Source organism: Miniopterus natalensis, chromosome 1 (assembly GCF_054644295.1).
Source record: "Miniopterus natalensis isolate mMinNat1 chromosome 1, mMinNat1.hap1, whole genome shotgun sequence".
NCBI classification, from domain to species: domain Eukaryota; kingdom Metazoa; phylum Chordata; class Mammalia; order Chiroptera; family Miniopteridae; genus Miniopterus; species Miniopterus natalensis.
This window is the reverse complement of record NC_142081.1, coordinates 184,074,379-184,099,626: the sequence shown is the minus strand read 5'-3', so window position 1 is coordinate 184,099,626 and position 25,248 is coordinate 184,074,379.

The following is a 25,248-nucleotide window of genomic DNA, read 5'->3' as shown; positions in this document are numbered from 1 at the left end:
CAGAGGGAATTAAAACGTACACACAATACATACAACTATTTTCATGCCTTACGTATTTAATTTCAATTGTCAAATGACACTGGCAAAATCTGTCTTACTCTCTTCCAAGGATTCAAAATTAAGAGAATCTAATGATTCCAGTCTCCAAGTTTATTGTGGCTGTGAGAATTATTGAGCAGATGTACTAAAAAGAAAAAATAATTATTCATTTCATTATTATAGCTCATTAGTATATTAAGGCACATACCAGTTATAATATAGGTGTTCTCTTCTTATTATTTCCCCTCAGAATTTGCTGCACTGTTCAGAATATAAAATAGTGCCCAGTGGCATAATTTAAAAACTTTTTTTTAACTTAAGCAAATGAGATTTAATTTTTATGCTTATTCAAATATAAACATTTACTGAGGATCCTTTTTTGGGCAACTTTTACATTGTTATACTCAGGATCCAGGATGCAGCACTCCAAAATTTTTCATAGTCTTTGTATTTCTGAGGATTTTTCTGATGTCCTTAAAAATCAGGTGACTAAAAGAAGCACCAGGCTCCAGCATGCACTGATGCCAATTCTTGATGGAGAATGGGGAGTATTGAAAAAATAATGTTTAATATTCTTTAATCTGTAATTTCCTACATTTTACTAAATGAGGCTTAAGATGAAGGGATTTTTTTTATTTCACTAAATAAATGACACTAAATATTTGACACCTACCAATAGAAACAATAAAAGATTTTAACACAATATTTTAATCATCATAAAACACAAGATTTCTGGTTTTTTTATTGCAGACGCTCATAGGAAATATGTCCTCTGGTGAACTATCTTCCTAGGTATTTTTAGAAATTCCTGAGAGGCTTCCACATAAGTTCTAACACATAAGTTCTGCCAGTATTTCCCAGCATGTACCATTTCCTGAATATCTTATTTTGTGTCCCCTTGTGTGGTAGCTCCTGAGAAATTGTTTTCTGCCTCCACTGTCCTTGGATAACACTATCTCCAATATACACTCATGATGGACACCAGAAATTATGCTTAATCACATTTTTTTACGTGCCAAATACCTCAATGTGTTTTGCACATATTTTGTTCTCTTAGCAATGGAAGAAAATGTTTTACAAATTCTTTGTAAGTCTGCTCTTCAACCTGATAAATATATGTGGCAATGTGTCAGTCCTGGGGTAGACAAAGCATAGGGTCAAGTTTAAACCACCTGCCTGAGGAGGAGTGATATTGTGGAGAGCAGCGCAGCTCTGGCTGCCCAGAGTTATGATTATAATTTCTAACTTTTGCCTCTTTATTTTGCCCAAAGTTGTTGCCATGTTCTTCTCCAATCCACTTCTCTTTGAAATCCAGGTTCTCTCCATTCCTTCCCACTTTTGTTCTACATCCCAAATGCTAAATTGTCTTCCCCTCCTTCTCCAGTATTCTTCAAGCAAACAGTAAGTCCTTGACTTGATAGGACATAGGAAGCAACACAGCCTATTTCTCACCCCCAACTTATTTCCCCAAATTAGGTTTCTAACTTAGAGTCATTTGTATTTCTATTAATTATCTAAGGCTATCAAGCTCTGAACAAGCTCAAATGGTTTTGCCTTTGTACAGACACATCATTTATTTTTATTGATTGACTTTCTATCATGTTCAGGATGCTCTTCTAAATGATCTAAGAGATATATGATGTCTCAGGTATGAATCATACATTTGAGTAATGAGTAGCCTGTCAGAAACTATGAAAACTTATGAACATATAGTGCAAGGCTTGCAAACCTCTCCTTGAAGGCCAAATATAATCTTGAGCACTTCTTTTTATAAGTGAAGTTTCATTGGAACACGGGTACATCCATTCCTGTACTCAGAAAAGGGACCAACAGGAGACAATTAAAGTCCCAAGGCACAAAATTGAAAGAAACAGTCTCTTTTAGGGTCCTGCACTCAAATGACCCTGAAAATAAGTATCTCCTTAAATTGTGTGTTCCAGGTATCTCACACTTAAGTCACCCTGATTTCCTTGTTATCCATGACCACCCTTGTACTACAATTGCAGAGTTGAATAACTTCCTCAAGGACTCCATGGTCTGAAAATCCTGAACTGTTTACTCTCTGGTTACTCACATGCTTTTTTTTTTTTTTCAAAACCTTGATTTAGAGGAATTCTTATGTGATTCTAAATGAGTCATACATTTCTGGAGTTCTGGATAAAAAATGGACTCTCATTAGTGATGTTTCTATTTGCAATTTTTGAGTGCTTAATATATAATGGAATAAAAACTGACCATGAAGATGGACCTGGTAACATAAACTTAGTTAACAGAGGGGAAAAAGACACCAAGTAGTGACTCCAATCTTACAGATACTCCAATCTTCTCCCAGCTCAGCCCCCTCCATCCCTCCTTCCCGTAGAAAAGGCTGCAGGCTCAGAGTCTTGGGTACAGACTTTGGCACTGTCACTTTGAAAGGATGTGACCTGAGATAACGTTTTTCAAAGGGGGTAGGGAGTAAAAATAATAGTGCCTACCTCAAAGGGCATGAATTTGGACAAGATAATTCATGGAAAGAACTTAGTATAGTGTTTGGCACATGATAAGAGGGCAAGTTCTTGACAAATATTAACAGTATTTGCCTGGCTGGTGTGGCTCAGTTGGGCGATCGTCATCTATTGCTGGTTCAATTCCTGGTTCAGGGCATTTACCCAGATTGCAGGTGTGATTCCCTGTTGGGGCCCATGCAGGAGGCAACTGATTGATATTTCTCTCTCTCTCCCCCTCCCTTTCTCTCTAAAGTTAATAAAAATATAGTTTTTTTAATGTGTAAGTATTTTTAATTTAAAAATATGTATTAACAGTATTTTTTCTGAGGCTCTGAAGGAAAAAATGACTATAAGTAAAAACTGAAGCAGTAAGTTTTACTAAATTTTGTAATAAGTTAGGGAAACATATGACTCTATTATGACTGCCTATTCTGTATGTGATACAAAAGACGCTCATCCCTGCTTGTTTGCCATAAAAAGCTATGCTTTTTGGCACCACGGTCACTCAGGGCTGAAGACTCCGAAAGTACCCTGGGCCTTTTCTGGGAGAAAGTTGAGGCTCAGCAATGTTCAGGATGGGGTAACGTGCCAACTAAATCTGAGTTACCTTAGTTTGTCAGGCCTCATTTCTATCACAGGTTATGAGGACAAGTGACATTCTAGCTCCAAACAATGTTGCATAAATCTCTAGAATATGACAATGAAAGGCAGTAAGAGGTTTATGAATATAATGTTACTTGAATATAGATAAGAGAAATGTTACTTCCATCTGGGTATTAGTACATCGGAAAAGACAGAATGACTAGATGTTTTTAAATCAGGGCTTAGAAAGATCCATAATTTACACATTGAACTGATCCAAATACTTAAAGGGGACCAGACCAAGCTTGCAAATTACACAAGGGATGTATTTTAGGATATCAAATGAGTCTTTTATATGTATGAATAATGTCCAATATTTTACTCTTTTAGACCACATGATAAAACAAATGACTTAAAAACATCTCTATATCATGCCCTGGCTATTTTTTGTTTGCCCTGATTGACATTAAAATAACATCATCTGCTCAATGGATTCTGGAGTTAGCCTCACTGCTTTATGCTGTCCAGTTAATCTCTTAAACCTATTTCATTATTCATATCACTAAAGAGTCAAGCATATGTGCTACTCTTAAAGTTTAATTACATTTTAATAGTTTGGGGTTTTCCATTTCCCTTTGGTCAAATTAACTAATATTTGTTTGAAGCAGATTTTCTTTTAATTAAATTTATTGGGGTGACATTGGTTTATATAATTTATAGGTTTCAACTCTACGTTTCTGTAATATATGACCTGTGCATTGCATTGTGGGCCTACCACCCAAAGTCAAATTATTTTCCATCACCATATATTTGGGGTCCATTTTTCTAACAGCTTTACCCTTTACCACTTACTACGCTCCCTCCCCCCTCCCTCTGGTAACAATCACACTGTTGTCGTCTAAGAGTTTCAGTGTTAAATCCCACATGAGTGAAATCATATGCTACTTAGCTTTTTCTGACTGACACATTTTGCTTAGCATAATATCCTTAAGGTCCATCCGTGTTGTAGTAAATGGTAGTGTTTCATCTTTTCTTATGGCTGAATAGTATTCTACTGTTCCACATCTTCTTCATGCAGTCCTCAATTGAAAAACACTTTTCTGTCTTCCTGTCTTACGCTACAATGAACATACAAGTGCATATATCGTTTTGAATACATGTTTTTTTTAGTTTTTCAGGTAGATGCCCAGGAGAGGGGTTGCTGGGTGATACAGTAACTCTATTTTTAACTTTTTGAGGAATCACTAGACTGTTCCCCACAGTGGCTGTATCAGTCTACATTCCCTCCAGCAGTGAATGAGGGATCCTTTTTCTTCACAACCTCTACTGGTATTACCTGTCTTGCCGATCATAACCACTCTGATAGGTGTGAGGTGGTATCTCATTGTAGTCCTGATTTTCATTTTCCTAATAGCAAGTGAAGTTGAACATCTTTTCATATATCTATTGTCCATTTGTATGTCTTCTTGGGAGAGGTGTGTGTTCAGGTCCTCTGCCCGTTTTAATTAGATTGCTTGTTTGTTTGACATTAAGTTGAATGAGTTCTTTATGTTTGGAGCTATCAACAACTGTAAGCTTGAGGTCTCCACTGCTGGGTATGGGTGCATTTGGACAGGACCAAGATGCACACCAAACTCTGCTTTTCTAAGGTCCAGGTCTTGAAGCAGATCAGCAAAGACTCAAAGCACCCTGAGGTCTGCCTCTGCCTGCAGACTGATTAATCTGATTCTCTTAATAAGCCTCAGGCTGTAGAATCTCAACAGGGTTCGAGGGCTGGTTGTTATCAATCTGTTAACAAGCCTCAGTTGTAGAAACTCCTCTGGGCAGGGCCAGAGGCTTTCCAGCAGGGTGGGGCAATTGCTTCCCACCTCAGGCAAAAGCCGAAAATTGGCCACCAGAAAAAGATGTCCTCCACAACCTGGAAAATGACTCGGCCCAGGAATCCAGAAGAGCATCCCCTGATCTCACTCTCCAGACCCCGCAACCCCAGCCTCTCCCCACACAGCTCCAGTCCACTCCCCCTCCGCGGAGCCCAAGGTGAGTGGCTGCACAGGAAACGTTGTGTGTTGTCTAAGCGGGGCCTGCATTTCCGGCTGCGTCTCCCTGGCAGACAGAAACCGGCTGCTTTTCACAGCCAGATGTTGTGTGGGCACCTTTCTTAGTCCTGGTGCTCTGACCGGGGAGCCCAGCCTGGGGTTTAGGCCCCAGAGTCCTCAGTGGGAACCCCCCCAGCTGAGATCTCCCTCAGCTGCTGCCTGGGGGAGCCTGGCCAGGCCTCTGGCGTCCGCACTTCCCACCAGTGTCTGTGCAGCCTCCACTCTTCCTCCTTGGTTATGGGGGTGCTCTCCAGCTCGTCTGCAGTTGGTTTTCAGGGTGGTTTTCTTATGCTTAGTTGTAGATCCCTATTGGTCCTGGGAGAGTGTCAGTGTAGCTTCCACTCAGTCTGCCACCATCTTGGATCTCCAGGGGTTTTTTTTTGTTCCATTTCTTTAAAAAAAGACGTTAGGATTTTTTTTTTTTTAATTTTTTGTTTAAAATATTACAGATGTCCCTTTTTCTCCCCAATGACCCGTTCCACCCAGTCCCATCCCCCTCCCCAGTCCCTCTCCACACCATTGTTTGTGTCCTTGGGTTGTGCATAGATGCACATAAATTCTTTGGTTACTCTCTCCCCCTCCACCCACCCGCCCTCCTCCATCCCTCTGACACTCGTCAGTCTCGTCTATGCTTCCATGTCATTGAATCTATTCTGTTCATCAGTTTATTATATTCTTTAGATTCCACATATAAGCGAGATCATGTGATGTTTGTCTTTCTCTGCCTGGCTTATTTCATTTAGTATAATTTTCTCCAGGTCCATCCATACTGTCCCAAAGGGTACGAGATTATTCTTCTTTACAGCTGCGTAGTATTCCATGGTGTGAATGTCCCACAGCTTTTTATCCCCTCATCTACTGATGGGCACTTGGGCTGTTTCCAGATCTTAGCTATTGTAAACTGTGCTGCTATGAACATCGGGGTGCATATATTCTTTCTGATTAATGTTTCAGGATTCTTAGGATACATTCCTAGGAGTGGAATCACTGGGTCAAAAGGCAGCTCCATTTTTAATTTTTTGAGGAACCTCCATACTGTTTTCCATAGTGGCTGCCCCAGTCTGCATTCCCACCCGCAGTGTAGTAGGGCTCCCCTTTCTCCACACCCTCACCAGCAGGAGTCGTTTGTTGATTTGTTGATGGAGCCATTCTGACAGGTGTGAAGTGATGCCTCATTGTGGTTTTAATTTGCATCTCTCTGATGATTAGTGACGTTGAGCATTTTCTCCTGTGTCTCTTGGCCGTCTGTACGTCCTCTTTGGAGAAGTGTCTATTCAGGTCCTTTGCCCATTTCTTAATTGGGTTGTTTGCCTTCCTCTTGCTGAGTAGTGTGAGTTCTTTGTACACTTTGGAGATTAGCGCCTTGGGATTTTAATGGGGGTTGCATTAAATCTGTATAATAAAACAGAGTTTAAAACAATGTTTCTAGTGTAGGATGTGTAGGCAGTTTATAAAGCATGCAATGAATTTAAGTGGTTATTTGAATAAACATGATTCCTCTTACATGAAAAAATAGTTAAAAGTTATAAGCACTATTTTATATTCTCTACAAACTTCTCATTTTATTCTTAAAATTATTGCATAATTTTGTGTTCTATCTGTTTGGAGGAAAGCACTAAAGCAACTGGAACATATAGAATTTGGAATTAAGCAAGATTTTATTAACACCAGAGGTATTTTAGCCAATAACAACAGTAAGATCTTATATAAGTTTGAGAACTTACAATATGTCAGGTACTGTCCAAAATGTTTTGCACATATTGAGTTAATCAACAAAACGACTCTTGCTCTCAGTGCTACATTATGTCCTTCTTAAATGTGCAGTGACGGAAACATGGACATTCTAAGAACCTTTTCCAAAGTCATGAAAACAAATGTTATAGCGTTGGAATTGGACTACATGATGGACACAGAATTCATGGGCTTATTCACTGCTAGCCTTACAGTACAACACATTTAAAATGTTAAGAAAATATTTCTCTGGCTTGCATTGGAAAAGATACCCATTGGTTTACTTGAATCATATCATTTTTATTTATATTCTGGAACAACTGATTTAAAAATGAAACAAAACAAGAATCCATTTTGGCCACGGGGGCCAATAAGCTAAAGGAATTTTTGTCTTTTGTTGTATTCCTGTCTGTCTCAGCACTTTCGGTCTCCGGGGCATGCTGTTGGTCTTAATCATAAATTGAAAATGAGTAGCAGAATAATTAAAGACCAAACTGTAATTATGAGTGAGATCTAAAGGGAGCAAAACCAACATTGACTATAGGACTTGGGTTTCCTATTAGTACATTCAGGATTAGCTATAAACAGCCTTGTTAAAGCCAATTAAACAGTTCATCAAAAGGATTTTTATTAGCACAGGTTGAGTGATTTGACTTTTAGAACTGAGTTGCTTGTTCTGCACAAGCATTTTCCAACATTACTTTATCATCTAAGTTTTTGTTTTGTTTTGTTTTGTCATGTTTAATTATCACAAGTCCATTTAAGAGCCTTTCTTAAAGATACTGTTTATGGTATAAAGTTGTTGATGATATTCTGAGAAAATTCCTCTGTTCCAAGTATAAGTAGTGGTATTTCAAAATATTTTAAAATATGGAAAAGCATAGTTTCCAATATAATATGTAGTTTGGTTTGAGGTATAATAAAATTCAGACATACAAATGATCAACAAAAAAATATAACTCACAGCCAGATGGAGATGCTTTGTTTAGAATATCTATTGCTTTACATTAACCACAACACTGGCACCTTTTGTAAGTTCGATGAATATTTGAGAGTTAGTGCCAAATCTGTACAGTCTCTGTTACATATTTTTCTTTTTTTTTTTTCAAGTCATGGTAATAAAATTATTTGAACTATTTTTACCCCACATATTTTGGTGGTTATAAAACTAGGAACAATTCTTTTTCAACATCTGTTGAAACAGATTGAGAGTCATTTTGGCAAATGTGTTATCACGTTACTATGAAATAGCATTTGAAATCACTTTGAATGGAAATTAAATTTGGAGTTTCCAGACTCCTATATGCTACATCTGTATACAGACTCAGTGCGTTCTACACTGGCTTGGCAGTGAAAAATTACAGCAATTTTTTTTTCTGATCCTTGCAATGTTTTCTTTATTTCTATTTGTAAAAATAACATATTATTTTACTTTAGTTGTTTCAAGTTTGTTGAAATATTTCTCAGTCATGTTTTCAGTGGAATTTATAATGTAAAAGAAGTTTTCCTTATGTAGTAAAAATATATTGAATTTATTATATAGAGATATTCATTAGCTACTTCAGGCTAAAGTGCAAATTTAAAGTGATGTTTCCATATTTGTACAGAAAATAAATGGAGGTATTGCAACTTCTAGTGAGACAAATTTTAGACCTCTTTCCAACTTTACATGGCCTAACTTAGTAGAGTCCAATTACTGCATTTTTGTATCATCAATGATCCCAATTATCTACCTCTATGTATAGGGTTATTGTTTTTTTCATTTAAAAAGACTAAATAAATGATAATTTTATGAATGCATAAGCTATCATGTAGTAAAATGATATTTATGTTAACAACACAGAAGATATTGCTTGATACAGATAAAAGAGCTCTAGTAAGCAATGCATTCTAGTTAGGGAAATATTTGCCATAATTTAGTTTATTTCTCCAATAGTATGAAAATGCTAGCATTTTAAGTTTCCAATCTTATCACTAAAACAGTCTAATAAAATGTAATGCAAAGAATCTCAGACTTGACAAAATTATCTGAAATGGTCTTGTGGGGGTGAGGGAGGCTCAGATTTTGTTAATTTATGTGGGTGTGTTAGATTTCCTATATGCTAAAAAGTTCAAACTACTGAATACCCACTACTCTCAGTTAAAATGCAGAATTATGCCCTCTCCAGATTTACTAAGTTGTTAGAGCATTGGCTTGTGGACTGAAGGGTCTGGGGTTTGATTCTGGTCAAGGGCACTCACATACCTTGGTTGCAGGCTTGATCCCAGGAGGCAACCAATCAATGTCTATCTGTTTGTCTGTCTCTCTCTCCCTTCCACTCTCTCTGAAAAGAAAAATATCCTTCAGTGAGGATTAAAAAATAAAATAAAATGCATAATTATTACTATCTAAGCAAATAAAGTAAGTATAGGAGGTTGAGTGTTAACTGGTTATTTGCCCCTGGCTAATAGAGCCTTATCTAAACTCCAGCTAACTCAGGACAGTGACAGAATTTCAAGCCTAAAGCAAAGGTGAAGGAATAGAATAATCAGAAAAACATTCTTGATCTTTCTTGTTAGTTTTTTCTTGTATATCTAAACATTGCATTTAATGGCATTTTCTTGAATTTTGTAGGATATTTTAATTTAATGGATATTGACATAGCATTTCCATACAATAACCCTTGAGAGCAACACTACATAATGCTATGGTTATACTACATAACAATAGACAAACTTCTATATTGTACTTATTAGCTCCACAATGATTATCTTTAAAAAATAATAAATTAAGCCCTGGCCAGTGTGGCTCGGTTGGTTGGGCATCGCCCCATGCACCTAAACGTCACCCATTTGATTTCTGGTCAGGGCACATGCCTGGGTTGAGGTTTCTATGCCCAATTGTGGTGCATGCAGGGGGCAGCTGATCGATGTTTTGCTCTCACTTTGATGTTTCTCTGTCTCTCTCTTCCCCTCTCCCGTCTTCTTTCTCTAAAAATCAGTATTTTTTATTTTATTTTAAGCAATAAGTTATATTTTACTTATTAGCTCCACATTATCTTGAAAAGTAATAAGTTACTACTAAAAAATCTCATTATTGCTCAAACTTGGATATTATTCTGCATATTTCTGGACCTACAGAGTTAGTGCCTAAAACTAACTTTTGAATGAATATTTTCAACAAATTGGTTATAAAGCACAATGTTAGGGCTTTTCAGAGGAAAGGTTTACCTCAGCCTTATTTTAAATTGCTTGAATTATTTTCCATAAAATTTATATTAGAGTTAATATTTTCTATTCCTAGGTTTAGGAAACAGGTGATTAGCTTCCAAATCATAAATTAATACCACTCAGATCTTTCCAATTAGGAAACTAGGGGAAGAATATGTTTTCATTTTTGTCCACGGGCCACAAAAATTCTATGTGAGCGAATTTCAAAATTCACACTTTGCCTGTAGCTACTGTCTATGAGAAGTAGTCATTAATAAATATTTTAGTGTGAAGATGAATGCTTTTTAAAATAATATATATATATATAATTTTTGTATTCATATTTTTAACACTAAGCTATGTATATTGTTATAAAACTAAATCATCATAAGATAGTTGTACCTTACAAAAGAGCCTGAACTACACTTCTACCTGTTATGTTCAAGTAATTGACTTTAAAAATATTTGTTTTCCCACTTGCATTAAACAGAAACTTGCCTTAATTGCATGTACTCTTCTGTTTGATTTGGTAGCGATGACCTGAGTGCTTTTGAACATGCAAAATAATGAAGTAAATGATCTGTTAGTGCAGAAACATTTCTTTTTTAGTTTGAGCTGTCATTAGATAAAAAACCTATTCTCAACATTTTCTTTCAATTAAAGCAGATTGAAACTATTTTAGCAAAGCAAACCTCCATTTCTTCAGTTCTAGTATTTTGTTTAGTAGTTTAATTAATTTAATGTCAATGTCCCAAATGGGATTGAAATCTCAAATACTAAATGATAGATGCATGTTTTCCTTTGCAAATTTTTTCACCATAAAATGTGAAGCTGAAAGTTTATTCTCAAACTGACTGAATAATACTGATGGACTTTGAATGAGAATATCTACAATTTTATTCCAAAGTGGAGGAGTCTATACAGGAGAGAGCAGTAATATACTTTCAGATTTAACCATTTAGAAATTACTTCTCTCCAGGCCTTACCTGATAGGCACAGAATACTGAAAAAAAAAATCAGGTTTTGTGTCTCATGTACCTTCAGTTTTGAATGGGAATTTTTACTTCATAAAACATTTTAGAAATCAATGAACTGATCACTATTTTCTTCACTTAGGGAAACTGAGAAAGGTATGAGAACCTGTAAGGACATGAATGCCACACACATGTAAATTGAAGTGTAAATGTTCACAGGTTTATTTTAAAATGACAAGAAAGCTGAAATCCCAAGAGCACTGTTAATCAACAGTCTAATTTCAGTGGTTGCATTATCTTGAGTCAAAAGCATTAAGTAACCTAAATGAATTGTGGTTCATGAAACAATGCCAAATTTATATATTTGCCAACAAAGCTATTATTTAATAAATTAAGAAAATATATACAGCAAATGAGAAATTCAATTCTTTCTCCCACTGAAAACTCTTTATCTTGGTATTGTTAATTAACTCAGACACACTTTCCCCCAGCATTATCTCTAACCTCTCTCATATGATATTCATTATTCATAGTTTTGGTCTTGACTTGTGGATAATTATGGGCCAAGTTCTAATTCTGAAGTGTTCCTTAATCACTTCATTTTTCCTCTTATAAACTGTGCTTTACATAAGAGACCGTTGAGTGCCAATTCATTTTGCACTGAAAGGTCAATTTTATCTAAAAATAACAAACTTTGTCTTGTTTGATTTTCTGGTAAAAAAAGAATGTAAGATTTTCTAAAATTATTACTGTGATATAATACATATGTCTTCCAGGAATTTCTTTGGCTCTCAGACAAAATCATTTTAGAGATTACATTGTGCTGACAAAAGTTAGTTTCTTTCTCTTTCTTTCTTTTTTTCCTTCTATAATGGTAGTTTTTCTTTTATTTTTTATTAAAATTTTTTAATGTTGACATTATTACAGAAGTCCCCCTGCTCCCTCTTTTGCCCACCTCCACCCTCCCCTGCCGGCCCTTCTTTGGCCTTTACCAGATTATTGTCCATGTCCATGGGATATGCCAAAATTTACGTTGAAACCCTAATGCCAATGTGACTATATTTGAATACAGGGCTTTAGGAAGTAATTGTAATTATAAAAGGTCATAAAATGGGGTCTTAATCCTACAGAATGGGTGGCTTTATAAGGAGAGAACGAGAGATCTCTTTCTTCACATATGCACACACTCCAGGGAAAGGCCATGTGAGCTCATAGCAGGAAAACTGCTGCCTGGAGGCCAAGGAGAGAGCTCTCAGCAAAATCCAAATCAGCTGGCACCTTAATCTTGGACTTCCCAGCCTCTAGAACTGTGAGAAATAAATACCCGTTATTTAAGCTGCCCAGTATGGTATTTTGTTATGTCAGCCCAAACTGACTAACACATACTTATATTGCAAATCATTAAAACAAATGAGGCTAAAGATAATTTTTCTTTTAAAAAAAACACTTCATGTTTAGATTTCTTTCCCCTTTAAAATAGAAACCAAAATCCTCCCTCACACCAGCACTCACACCCTGAACATTACAGACCAGGGTTGGAATTCTCACTCTGATATTTACTGACTGTAGCTTTTGGTACTTTAAATATATCTGAATTAACAAGAAATATTATTAACACAAATTTTAATAATTATGCTTCAGATCATCTCTACACTATTTATAGTCACTGTTTATAATTTTTGAGGTTCAGACTCACCTAGCTGCCAGATGCAACATAATGCATAACTTTTATCACATCAAATTTTTAGCTTTTTAATACTGATGTTTGTTTTAAGTGGGTATTAGAACTACTAGTGTGTTTGAGTGTGCTTCAGACATCCACTATAATTATTAAGAGATTTTTTGTTTCCTAACCTCTATGACAATCTAGAATCTGATATCTTTAGGGGATCATTTCTTATTACTGCCTTGATTAACCTTCTAATATAAAACTTTCTTATTTTCTTTAAAAATATTTATACTTAATTATAAAGATGCTTCCATATGGTTATGGATCCAATTGAACCAACTGTGTTGTTAAAATAGCTGCATTTTGTGCTGGTTATAAGTTGTAAATACTAGAACATTTACAGGGTTAAGCTTTCAGACTTTGCCAATAGCTTTAAATGTTACCACACAAAGCTAAGGTTATTTAAAATCATTAAATATCCACTTGTTTCTTTTTCTGTGCATATCATTTTATCATAGTCTTTTAACCTCATCTTCCTAACCCTATTTTATGAAGATTTTAAAAAATGACTATCAATCACAGTCTGTGTGATCTATATAATAACCCAGGGTTTTACAAAATGATTGGGGACTTTTACATAAATTATATAATATGATGATAATAAGACTATTAAGAGGAAGTTGCAGTTTTAATGCATGGATTAGTGTTCAAGGATACTCTTAGTACTGTAATTGATTTTCAAGTGTGAATTCTGGTCAAGGTTTTTATTATTGAATTTAGAGAGAGGAAATAGTGAAAGAATGATACACAAGACCACACAGATGCTAAAAAATATATTAATATATCTTAGCTAAAGCTAGATGGAAAATATAATGAGCACATAAAGTCATAATTCATTCTATCTAGTTCTAATGATATTTGGAAAATGCACACAGTATAGAATTATGACTTGGTTTCACTGAACTACGAAATGATTATGAAACTCTCTGACCTTATTGAGAGCCTTTGAACAAGGGAATTTGAGTAGGTTTGAGAAAGTGTGTGATAAGTATAAATAAATGAAATATGTTTTCTGCCCTTAAGGAGTGTTAAGGTAAAAAAAAACCAAAAACAGTAAAGATTACTCAAATTGTGGTTGAAGGCTTTGATCAGCTGATGCATTCAGAGACTGGAGTTTTACACTGAGAGGAAAGAGAAAGCTGTGTGACTTGGGGGGCTTTCCCAGTTTTCTATCTTCTTTATCTGCTGCAAAAGTTGGGATGGGTACAGTGGGAAGATAATTTATTTTTCATGTCTCTTGTTTAGAATGTTTGCTATAATCTTATTTTGTCAGCTGTCAGAACCGTGATTTTTTGAGAGCTATTTTTATAAGACTGGACTGTCTATAAACTATCTAATACGAGCTAAGTTTCAGGGAAATGGGATCAAGAGAAAATAAAAAAAAAAAAATTGCTAAAAGAAAAGCCAGAAAGGAGGCAAGGGGTAAAACTAGGAAAACCGAAGTCTGTTTTAACTCTTTAACAATAGTTGGTGAGCTAATTAATTTAAGGCTTAGCTCTTGTGCACACTATTTACTTTATTTGTGAACAAGGCAAAACTGTTCAAGTTCCTAATCCTCAGCGTTATCATGTGTAAAGCAAGAATAATAGTTACTGTTAAAATCATGTATCATGATGTATCTGAAAGTGTTTTGTTAACTATCCTGTGTATAATTCTAAATAGCAGTAAGAGTGTATGAGTTTCATTTCCACTCAGACATTTTAAATCATAGGTTTAAAGGAATAAAGAAATCTCTATAAAAATTGTGAAAGAAAGCTGAATGGTCAAAATAGTTGTTAAACTCAAATTGTTCTATACTCATGAATTTTCTAAAAGACAACTCTGATGGTGAATAGATAGGTGGGTAAAGATAATAATCTATTGGAAAGTTAATAGTGTTTTTAAAGGAAAATCAATGGCAAAGCAAATGCTAACCTTAGTTATGAAGAAGAGTAATATAGAAAAGATCCAGATTGTTATTGCAGCTAAGGTACATCTGATAGAGGAAAGAAATCCATTGATAACAAGGGAGGGGTTCTTAGGATTCCTTTGTTTTGCCTGGGTATAATGTTGCGACTTCATTCTCATTTGAGCATCATTTTATGATTCATAAAAGCCCCACCTATCTTTTATCTTATTTGAAATTTTTATCCATCTTGTGTTGTAGGTCAACCAGGTATCAGGGTCATTATTTTGGAATGGAGAAAAAGAAGGACATGGGACTTAAAACACCTCTTCCAAAGTTATTTATCCTGTCACTGCTGACAGCAGAATTGTTATTCATTCTGATAATCCAGCATTTTCTTTCACTATTAGATTGTAGGTGCTAGGTAAGCACAGTGAATGCAGTAGATACTGTTTTCTTTTTATTTGTTTAACGATTCATAATTGAGCCTATTTCATGTCAGGTATAATATTGGACACTGGAGACAAAGGTGAATGAAAGTCACATAGTCATTACACTCATAATGCCGTCATTGTCGTGGAAGAAAGCTAACAAACAATTTAAAAGATTAAACAATCCTCTGAAGTATAATGAAGACAATGTTGTGATAGCTAAGGTCAGAATGAACTGATTGTGATGGGATGGTGAGAGAAAACCTGTCTCAGTTGATAAATTTATGCTGGGATTTGAACAATGCCAAAGAAACATTAGTATAAAGGGTCAAGATATTTGAGAACAGAGAACATAAGACTCTGTACAATGGTGTTAACACGGAGAAATACACAAATATTGAGAAACTTTCAGAGATGAACAATACAAATATGGCTAGAGAAAATGAGTGATGGACAGGTAACTAGAGGTAAATTTTAGGAAAAGCTTGTCAATTTCTGCCCTAAAGGCAGCTAGGATTTTGATAATATCAGTCTATTCAAGAAACTTGAATCACTTGAATGAGTCTTTGCTTAAATTTGACCAGCTTAATAAATGTTTCCCCAAAAACCTCACAACACCATTCCAGAAGTCCTGTCTGCAGTTATTAACTGGAAAATAATTTGTTGTGATTTATATTTTCAAAAGTTCTGGGTATTTTTGATAGGAAAAGAGTATTAGCAAACAAAAGTAGAAAGTAGGGGTTACTCCTAGGAAAAGACTGCCATTGTCCTAGTGAGAGATGCTTGTAGTAAGAGTTGAGATGGAGAATGGTGGGTGAAATCAAGATATATTTTACAGGCAATTTTAATAGAATTTTCTGTAGAATGGATTATTATGCTTCAGGACAGGACTGAATTTAGGTAATTATTCAAGATTATTTTTGAAAATGATGTGGTTTAATGTTATAAAAAAGGGTAATAAGCAGGTTTTGATCATTTACGTCAATAATTCAGATAGGATTATGTTACATCTCAGGTGCTCTCTTATGAATTCTTATGGATATAAAATTGTAGGTGTGGAGTTCAGAGGATAGAATTGGATTCATTAACCAAATATAGTCCATAAACCAACAGACAGATATATTCTAATAGAAAGTGTGAAAACAAACAAACATAATAAAAATCATCAAGAAATGGCTTCTAAAATGAAGAGAAAGAAGTTTGTTAAGAATAACAGAATGGCTATCTGCATCAATTGTTGAATGATTGAGTTTCTTTCAGTTTGGTGTTTCACTGTATAAGAAACTCATCAAAGTTTTAAATATTCTTGATAAAAATGGACTTGATATTTGAAGCAAGTGCTCCATTAAACAGGAACTATCTTTTTGTGCACCACCAATAGATATTCATCTCTCCAGAATATGGGTCTCTGAGCCTGCAGTTTGAAGCAACTGCACACACACACACACACACACACACACACACACACACACACACAGTAAAGATGGGCAAATCTTTCCACAAAAAATTTTCTAATTCTCCATGGCTGTGTTCAACACATATTATGCAGTAGGTTCAGATGGAAAAACTGTTCCAGTTTCAGTGATTTGATTATAATGCAGGATTTCATAGTTATTTTTATGTTTTCTGAGATGTGAAGAAAGAAAAAAATGGAGATATTAATAAATAATAGAGGTATTTGCAAATATTTAGTTATTTGTGTAACTATGTACCTAGACTTCTATTATTATTATTATACATATTTCTATAATAAAAAAGTAGTAGCTTCAACCAGAAGGCTCAACCTGAAGGTGTTGCTACATGGGGCAAAAATCAGTTATAATAATAACAGCATATTCCCTGTAAGTAATTTCCTTAACTGATTGTATTTGTTTGAATGTGCTGAATTTCACTTTTTCTTATCAGAGTCATAGTCAGAGTGGTTAATTATTTATAATTTCCCCTGAAAACGTGTGATTAAGTACTTTTATCTAACTCCATTCCTAAAGAGGCCAATACACAATTAATTGTGTTCAGTGATGGATAAATTCATTTTGTTTTCCTTTGAGCCCTATCAGCTCAGTAGCTGAAATTAAAAAGAACCGGAATAACACTTAGAGAATGTGAAACATAAGATTTAAATACTCCCATCATATGAAAATGAGAGTTCAAATACAATTATTGTGGTCTAAATCAAATAATATATTTTTAATCATGAAACTTGATTGTGACTAGTTTTCATGTCTTCCCCCAATGCAGAAAGGTTATTGAGTCTCCCAGAAATAAACCTTGGGACTGTTATTCTAATGATAATAGGCTTGAGCCTCAAAGTAGGTTCAAGAATGGAATGTCAGTCCAGACAGGAAAGTCATGGTGTTACGGTCAATAGAACACGGTAGGCATTCATCACATAAAAATGTGTATATAATTAGCCAAATGGCCCAAGCAAGTATAAGATAAAGAATTTCTTGTAAGAGACAAAAAGTAAGTGATTTGTGGAGCAGCTATTAATAATATTCAGTTTCAAAGTGGAGCTTTATTCAAAGGATATTCAGGCTCTCAGATAAGTTACTCATGTACTAGAAGCAATACAGTAAGAACTTGATGCTTTGAAACAATGTTGTAAGGCAAACAAATAGCAATTGGAATATTAGGATATCAAAATCAGAGAATATCAGGGCAGGATCAGCTCCAAGACTGACTTGATTAGCATGTTGGTACGCCCTTGCCTAGGTCTAGAATTGTTTGCAAAATTTAAAGCTATAAATAAACACACATTTAATACACTAGAAATGTTTCTATTAATTGTGGATCAGTTCTAGGGTTAGAAGGGTGAATTTACTTGATGTAGGTAATTTAAATTAACTTTAAATAAAAGTTATAGTGAAAAAAGCATTCATAGCATTTTATTTTTTCCTACAACATGGACACTATCTCTCCATTTTCTGGATAAGTTATATGATTCAAGGAGATCCATAACAGATTTGTCTAAAATATTCAAATCTAAACAAGTTGAATAATATATTAGAGGATATCTTGCGTGAACAATGTTCTCATTGCAAAAAGATTTGCCTAAGTTGATCTTTTCTATCAAGCAAGCCTTAGCTCACATTGTCCCCTCTTTGTATAGGCTTTTTCTTGCCACTCATCTTAAGCAGCCTCTCTGTCAGTTTTACTGCTTTCTAATAATCTGTTATCTATTTACTTTTACTTATTTATTTTATTAGTATTTATCTATAATTACATTTATGATAATGAGAGCTCCATGGTATTAAAGACCAATTCTACTAAATAACCCAACACTTAAAATGGTGCCTATCACATTGTAGATATTCAATAAGTATCTAAAATGAATTAATTAATAGAAAGGGGTTCCCTTCATTTCATGTTGCTGAAAATATCTGAAATAGAAAGCCAAGTATAATCAGTATCATATTATTTTATAATAATAAAATTATATTTTATTTTGTCATATATTATTGATATTTAAGATAATGACTATACAATTATTGAGTGTCTATTCCATATAAGCTTTAATGTAGATCTGATTAATGATGAATATTATGTCTATAATTATATGATAATCCTATAAGCATTATTTTGCACATTTTTAAAATAAGAAAACCAATTTTTAGAGAGCATAATTGACTAGTACAAAGGCACACAACCAATAAGAAAGATATTCATGACTTGTACTTTATCCACCTTGCTTCATTCTTACAGTATTTTCGCATGACAAACTAACCCATGTGTAATCTTTTCATTTTTTAAATATATTTTAGGACTAGTTAAGTCCAAATCAATTACAGCACCATTCTTGTGTTGCCTAATTTTATTGCTTAAATTTATTGTGGCTAAAGTGCTATATCTGAGTATAGAGAACTGTCTTATATGTTTATTTAAGTCAAACATAAAAACTATAGACAGGAATTAATGTAGGAGTTCTACACTGATTTTTGTAATCATATCCGTAGTATATTTTTTTCCAGCATGTGACCTAGAGATGGGTAGGAACTTATTTAATGGATATTTCAATACAGTATATTAATACCAGAGGAATACAATGCACAGTGGGGATTTTAGGCATAAGAAATTAGGAGACCAAGTGCAGTTTGTACAATAGAACAGAATTTAAAAAACAGCTAATTTGGTGCTAGATTGGATTGTCTGCTTACCTAAGGACAAATTAGACCTCAAAGCCTGCATTAGAATCAGATATACACCCACAATTCAATTAACTCACACTGGGAGTGTCAAAGAGATTTGGGAACATGAGCCATTCAAAGCTCACAAAAATCATTGCATATACATATATAACAATTTTGATCTATCCATTGGCAATCTTGTTTCCAAACAGACATCATTCCAGCTTATCATAATTAGTCTTATCTTCTCCCTGCAATTGAATGGAGTGTGTTAACTCTGCTGAGCAGTAAATTGCCTGTTTGATAAAAACATGGTTATAGATCATTAATGTATACAAGGTTATTCTATATGGAACATCAACATTTTTAATGCACTGGAATTAGAGTGTGCTCTTCTTCTGTTTCCATGAAGATAAATTATATCTACAAGCATTTACAAATAATATAAAACAATACCTTTCCCACAATTCTGGGAGCATATTCACATTAGAAAAATTACACCTGTTGCTACATGATTCAATTTATTTTAGCAAAATAAATAACTTTTAAATTTGTTTTATACCACTGTGATATTTTGCATTTATTTTTTATTTAATTAGCTATGTATGGGGAAATTGGTTCCTAAAGCACATAATGTATTAATGATCTTTAATGGTGATAGAAAAATCCATAAGATGGTCTGAAATGGGAACATTGCCCCTCCACATTTTTTCCCCAGTAAAACGCATAGCTTTTCCTGTCTTGAATCTATACGGGAAGATTATTTGTTTATTGATCATGATCCTCTTGAGTTCAACTTATCGAACTAATAACAAAGAGTATGAACTGGATTAATGTTCTTGCCAGAATTGCAAGCAGGTTTGTTTATATCAAATGCAAGTTGGCTAACATGTTTGTAGAACAAATGAAGAGACTTGAGCCATGTCTTTCTACACTCTGTGTAACTATATAACATGTTCTTGGTGGAATGAAACAAATGATGCAGAAAACCAAAAAGTAGAGCAGAGGAGGAATATCCCTGAGGTTCTTTGGCAGCTTGTTTTATAGTAACTCAAGGATAACATTTAAAAACAAATAGAGATATGTACCTCCCACTTCAAGGTGTGACCACATAGCTATCGGAAACATGGGAAAATAATATCTTACTCCTTTCTATTGGCTCTGTAACCAATTCACATATGTAGACATTTACATGATCTCTCTGTACCTCAGTGTCCTCATTAGTAAAATGGAGACAGTTATATTACTCATAGGACTGATACGGAGATTAAATGAGTTAATGTGGTTAAGCTCTTAGAAAAGTGCCTGGTGCATAGTGAAATATTATTCAAATTTTAGCAATTATTATCTTTATTCTGCCAAACTGGGTATTTATTCATAATGTGGAAGGTATATTTGTATTAAGAATGAAAATAACACTTATTTCATTCCAATGAGATGCATGGTACTGATTGCCAGTAGTGATTCAGTAAAAACTATGAATCCTGTGTAAATGTGCTAGAACAGTGTCTTTGATAGTGATATACATGAAAGAGGCATATTATTCTTTAAGAAAGTAGCTTGCAGTTATTAAATAGTTGAAAGAAAAAAGTATTGGTTTTTATGAAATTAGTGGTTACCCTGTATCTGTTAATAATTAACTATACAAATGTACCAGATTTGTTTAATTACTACTCTATTGATGGCATTTAATGTCAACTCCTTGGTGAGTACTTTGTGCAGTCTGCTCTATCTTAATGCCTACTCTGCTTCAAGGAGACATTTTCCTGGGTGTATAGCAGTATCAAGAATCAAACAAAAAGTGATATCCCACCCCAGAAATTGGCACTATAGCTGGGGAGAAAAGACTGATTACAAGTGTTGTAATGAAAGCTGTTGGATAAAAAGGATACAAGGATGTGACAATGAGTGATTTAGAGGATTAGAGATTCTATAGGTTACTTCTGTATGGGATTTACAAGAGAGGTGAGAACTTATGCTCAGCCTGGAAGGACATACACAATGCATGTCCTTCAGATCTGAGGGTGGTCCAGTGCCCCACTCTTGCTGGCTGTTTCAGTTAGCCCTTGAAGAATAACAATCCCATCTGAATTTCTGTAACTTAACACAACCACCATTCCCTCGCTCATGGTCCAATTGTGTTAGGGATATTTGGATTTTTATTTTATTTTATTTTTTTGCTCCATGAGGTGTTGGTTGGGGCAACACATGCAGCAAAATTCAGCTGGATTTTTATCTATGGTGACAGAAAAGATGGAGAGCTTAACAGGCCTCTCTCTTTAGGCTTCTTACATAGTAGCTCAGGTCTCCAAGAGTGAAAGCAGAAACTGCCAGACCTCTTTAGAACTAGTTTCAGAAATGACACAGCATCATTTTTAAGACATTCTCTTGGTCAAAACCAGTCATACTGCCAACCCAAATTCAAGGGGAGAGAAAATACAATCCACCAAATGGGAGGTATTTAGGTACAAATAGTATTCAGGATAACCATCTTTGTAGTCAGAAAGCTATCATATTTTTCCTTTTGATTTTCATAGACTCGCCCATCACTTTATAATATTTTTATTAGGCTCATCTAGAATTAGCCAGTCTACATGCTTCCTGCTTTGATACTGATTGATACAATTAGTACCTAGGAGTGCTCTCAGGAATCAGACCTTTGCAATGGGACTCTGGGATTGAAGTATATTTGGGGATGACACATAGAGCTTTTGCCAGAGAACACTGATAAGCTCTGGCATGGAATTACAATTACATGGCCATCTTGTGGAGATCATGGACCAGCAAACTGTAAAAGCTTCCTAATTTCTATGTGTCACCCTTGGGGAAGCATGTATAGGAGTGTATTCTAGGTACAGAATCAAGAAAGATAAAACATAATGCTGCATTTGGTTGCATTTATTGACATGGTTCCACAAACCTAAAATTCAAGATTTAATGTGTTATCTTTGGCATAGCATCAGTACTAAATGAAGCCTAAACTCCTTAATGGCTTAGAGTCAATGAGGTAGAAGCCAGAACTTCCTAGGTATGCTGTAAGAAAAAATTCAAAGCATGGGGTGTAGAAAATGTTATGTGCAACCTGTTCCACATCAACAGAAAGAATCCGAGGCTACCCTAGAAGATTTTAAGACATGCTTTGGGCCATGGCTGTTTTTGCTCAGTGGTTAGAGTGTCAGCCCACGGACTGAAGGGTCCCGGGTTCGATTCCAGCCAAGGGCACATACCTCAGTTTCAGGCTCCACCTGACCCCCAGCCCCGGTTGGGGCATGGGTCGGAGGCAACCAATTGATGTGTCTCTCTCACACTGATGTTTCTCTCTCTCCCCCTTCCGCTCTCTCTGAAAAACAATGGGAAAAATATCCTCCAGTGAGGATTAAACAAACAAACAGAGATGTTTTGGAATGTTCAGTGGTAGCTTTCTTCTGTGGGCCAGGAATGACTGTGAGAATGCTGTAATTAAATTGAATTGCCTGATCTTACTAAGAGTAAGGGAATAAAGTAAAAAAAGTAAGGCAACTCTCAACTGTCAGATACAAGGTAGGAGGAATTATGACTGTATTCTAGTGTACTAGATACTAATTATGACAGTATTCTAGCATACACCATACATACTAATTATGACACTACTCTAGTGTACTACTAGATACTAATTATGACAGTATTCTAGCATAGACCATAGATACTAATTATGATAGCATTCCAGCATACATCATAGATACTAATTATGACAGTACTCTAGTGTACTGCTAGATACTAATTATGACAGTATTCTAGTGTACACCATAGATACTAACCAGCACTAACAGACCACCATGGTATCTATGGCGTTGGCTAATCCAAAACAGTACTGCTAGGAATGAAATAGGCCATGGATCAGCTACTAATATGCTGCTTGACACATAACAACAAAATAAATTTGCATCAAGTAAGCAAAAACCTAACTCAACTCACTACAGTGAGGACTCACAGCTTCTTACTGATTTCCTAAATATAAGCCAATTCACAGATTTGGACCACTTTGACCTGGGGGAACCTGGGTCCTTTTGGGGAAAAATACAACATTGCAACATGGCCTCAGGTAAACATTATAAATTTCCCCCACACTTTTCCAGGAGTGACCTGCTGATATTTGCCGAGGTGATTATTTAGTGGAGAAAGCAATACTCAGTCCTTCTATGATTTATAAGATTTCATTTTTTACCCAAAGTAATTTTCAGATCCTCAACTTTTATTCTTTCCAGGTTTAAGACTTTAAGTAATTAATTATGTAAGGAGGAGTATGGACGCATCCAAAGAATAGAGATAGACTAATAAGAGGAGGGTAACTAAAGAAAAATCTGAAATCAATAAATAATTAGCTCCTCACCAGGCCAGAGATGGATTTTGGCAGTCGATGGGTAACATTAAAGACTAAAACAAAGGTTATTTTTGTTTTAGCACTCCACATAGCAGTAATAATCTGACAGAATCCACATTTCTGTGACCATGAAGTCTTGAGCTCTCTAAATGATACTGAGAAGGTCCTGATGAGTTATTTACCTCTTCTATTCTTTTATGTTGTATGCATTATGCCTCTAATAAACCACCTTTGAATAACTTCGAATATATTATGTAACCCAACAGGTTTAAAACAAACTTAATTTTCAATTAAAATAAAGGTATATACTTTGGTCTTCATTCAGAGCCTCCTACATATAAAGCAATATGCCTTAAAATGTCACACTACTAATGTCATTTCTTGATTCTTAAGACTAAATAAAGTATGCTGCATACGTCAAATTGCATTGCTCAAGTAATATATCACACGCACGCCCGTGCGCACACACACACACACACACACACACACCCATACATGCTATGCTTTCTTCCCTGGCTATACTTTTCTCATGAGCCACAATTTTAATTAAAAATAAAATTGTTTCCTTCAAGCTGGTCAATTGCTTAGAAAATGTTAATTGTCTGGTGAGTATTCACTGGGCACATTTTTAATTTTATCTAAATATATGGTAAGGATATTTTACTCTGAATACTTGCAGCCCCTTTCATTAAAATGTCATTTTATCTCATTGAGGAACATTACAACCCATAAAACTTTCAGCTTCCCCTGGGACTATAAAAGAGTATCTTGTTTGGATTAATATCAATTTCACTGAAATATTTAGTAAGTGTCAATTGATGAGATTTTTTAATTGTCAGAGTTATAAAAACAAAATCTAAAGAAATACTTAACCATTGCTCCACCCAACTAAGATTTTACATTAAGCTATAATGACTCAATCTGATCTTTGATATTAGCTGTAAAATCATTGACCTACAGACTTCATGACCCTTAATAACTACAGAAGAAGCCTGAGTGAAGTCCAAAGCCCTTTCACAGGAAATAATATCCAAGGAAGAAAATATCCAGGGAAGAAAATTATAATCAAATGTGAGAGTTGATATTTTCTTTGTGAAACCTGAGACAGAAACTTTAAACATGGCCAAGAGCTGACCACTCATTCCATTTCTTCTATTGGTTCAGAGCTCACATGTCTTTTAATATAGAATCCGGCCCTAGGCTAATATGATCCTACTTTTCAAAATCATATAACTTAGAACCAAAACAAAGAGATGCTCTTCTGATGTCATGAAGCACCTGAAAAGTTTGATAAAATGTATTCCTAGGTACCATGGACAGGTAATATGATTCACTTGGTCTTAAGGGCCCAGAACTCATCATTTTTAATTTGTTCCATCATATTTGATAAAACATTCCTCCAGACTAATAACATGTTTGTTAAGACACCTATCAGACGAAGGATGCTTATATTTAATATTTAAGTTCCTGGTGTATAATACTTTCTGGTGAATATTTGTTGAATGAAGTAATTAATTCACATGTAACTTTTTAAAATCCTGTCGTTGTTACAAAGTTAATTAGAAGATGTAAATTCTAATAATTTTATGAAAACTTTTAGGCTTGAAAAATTTGTAAAC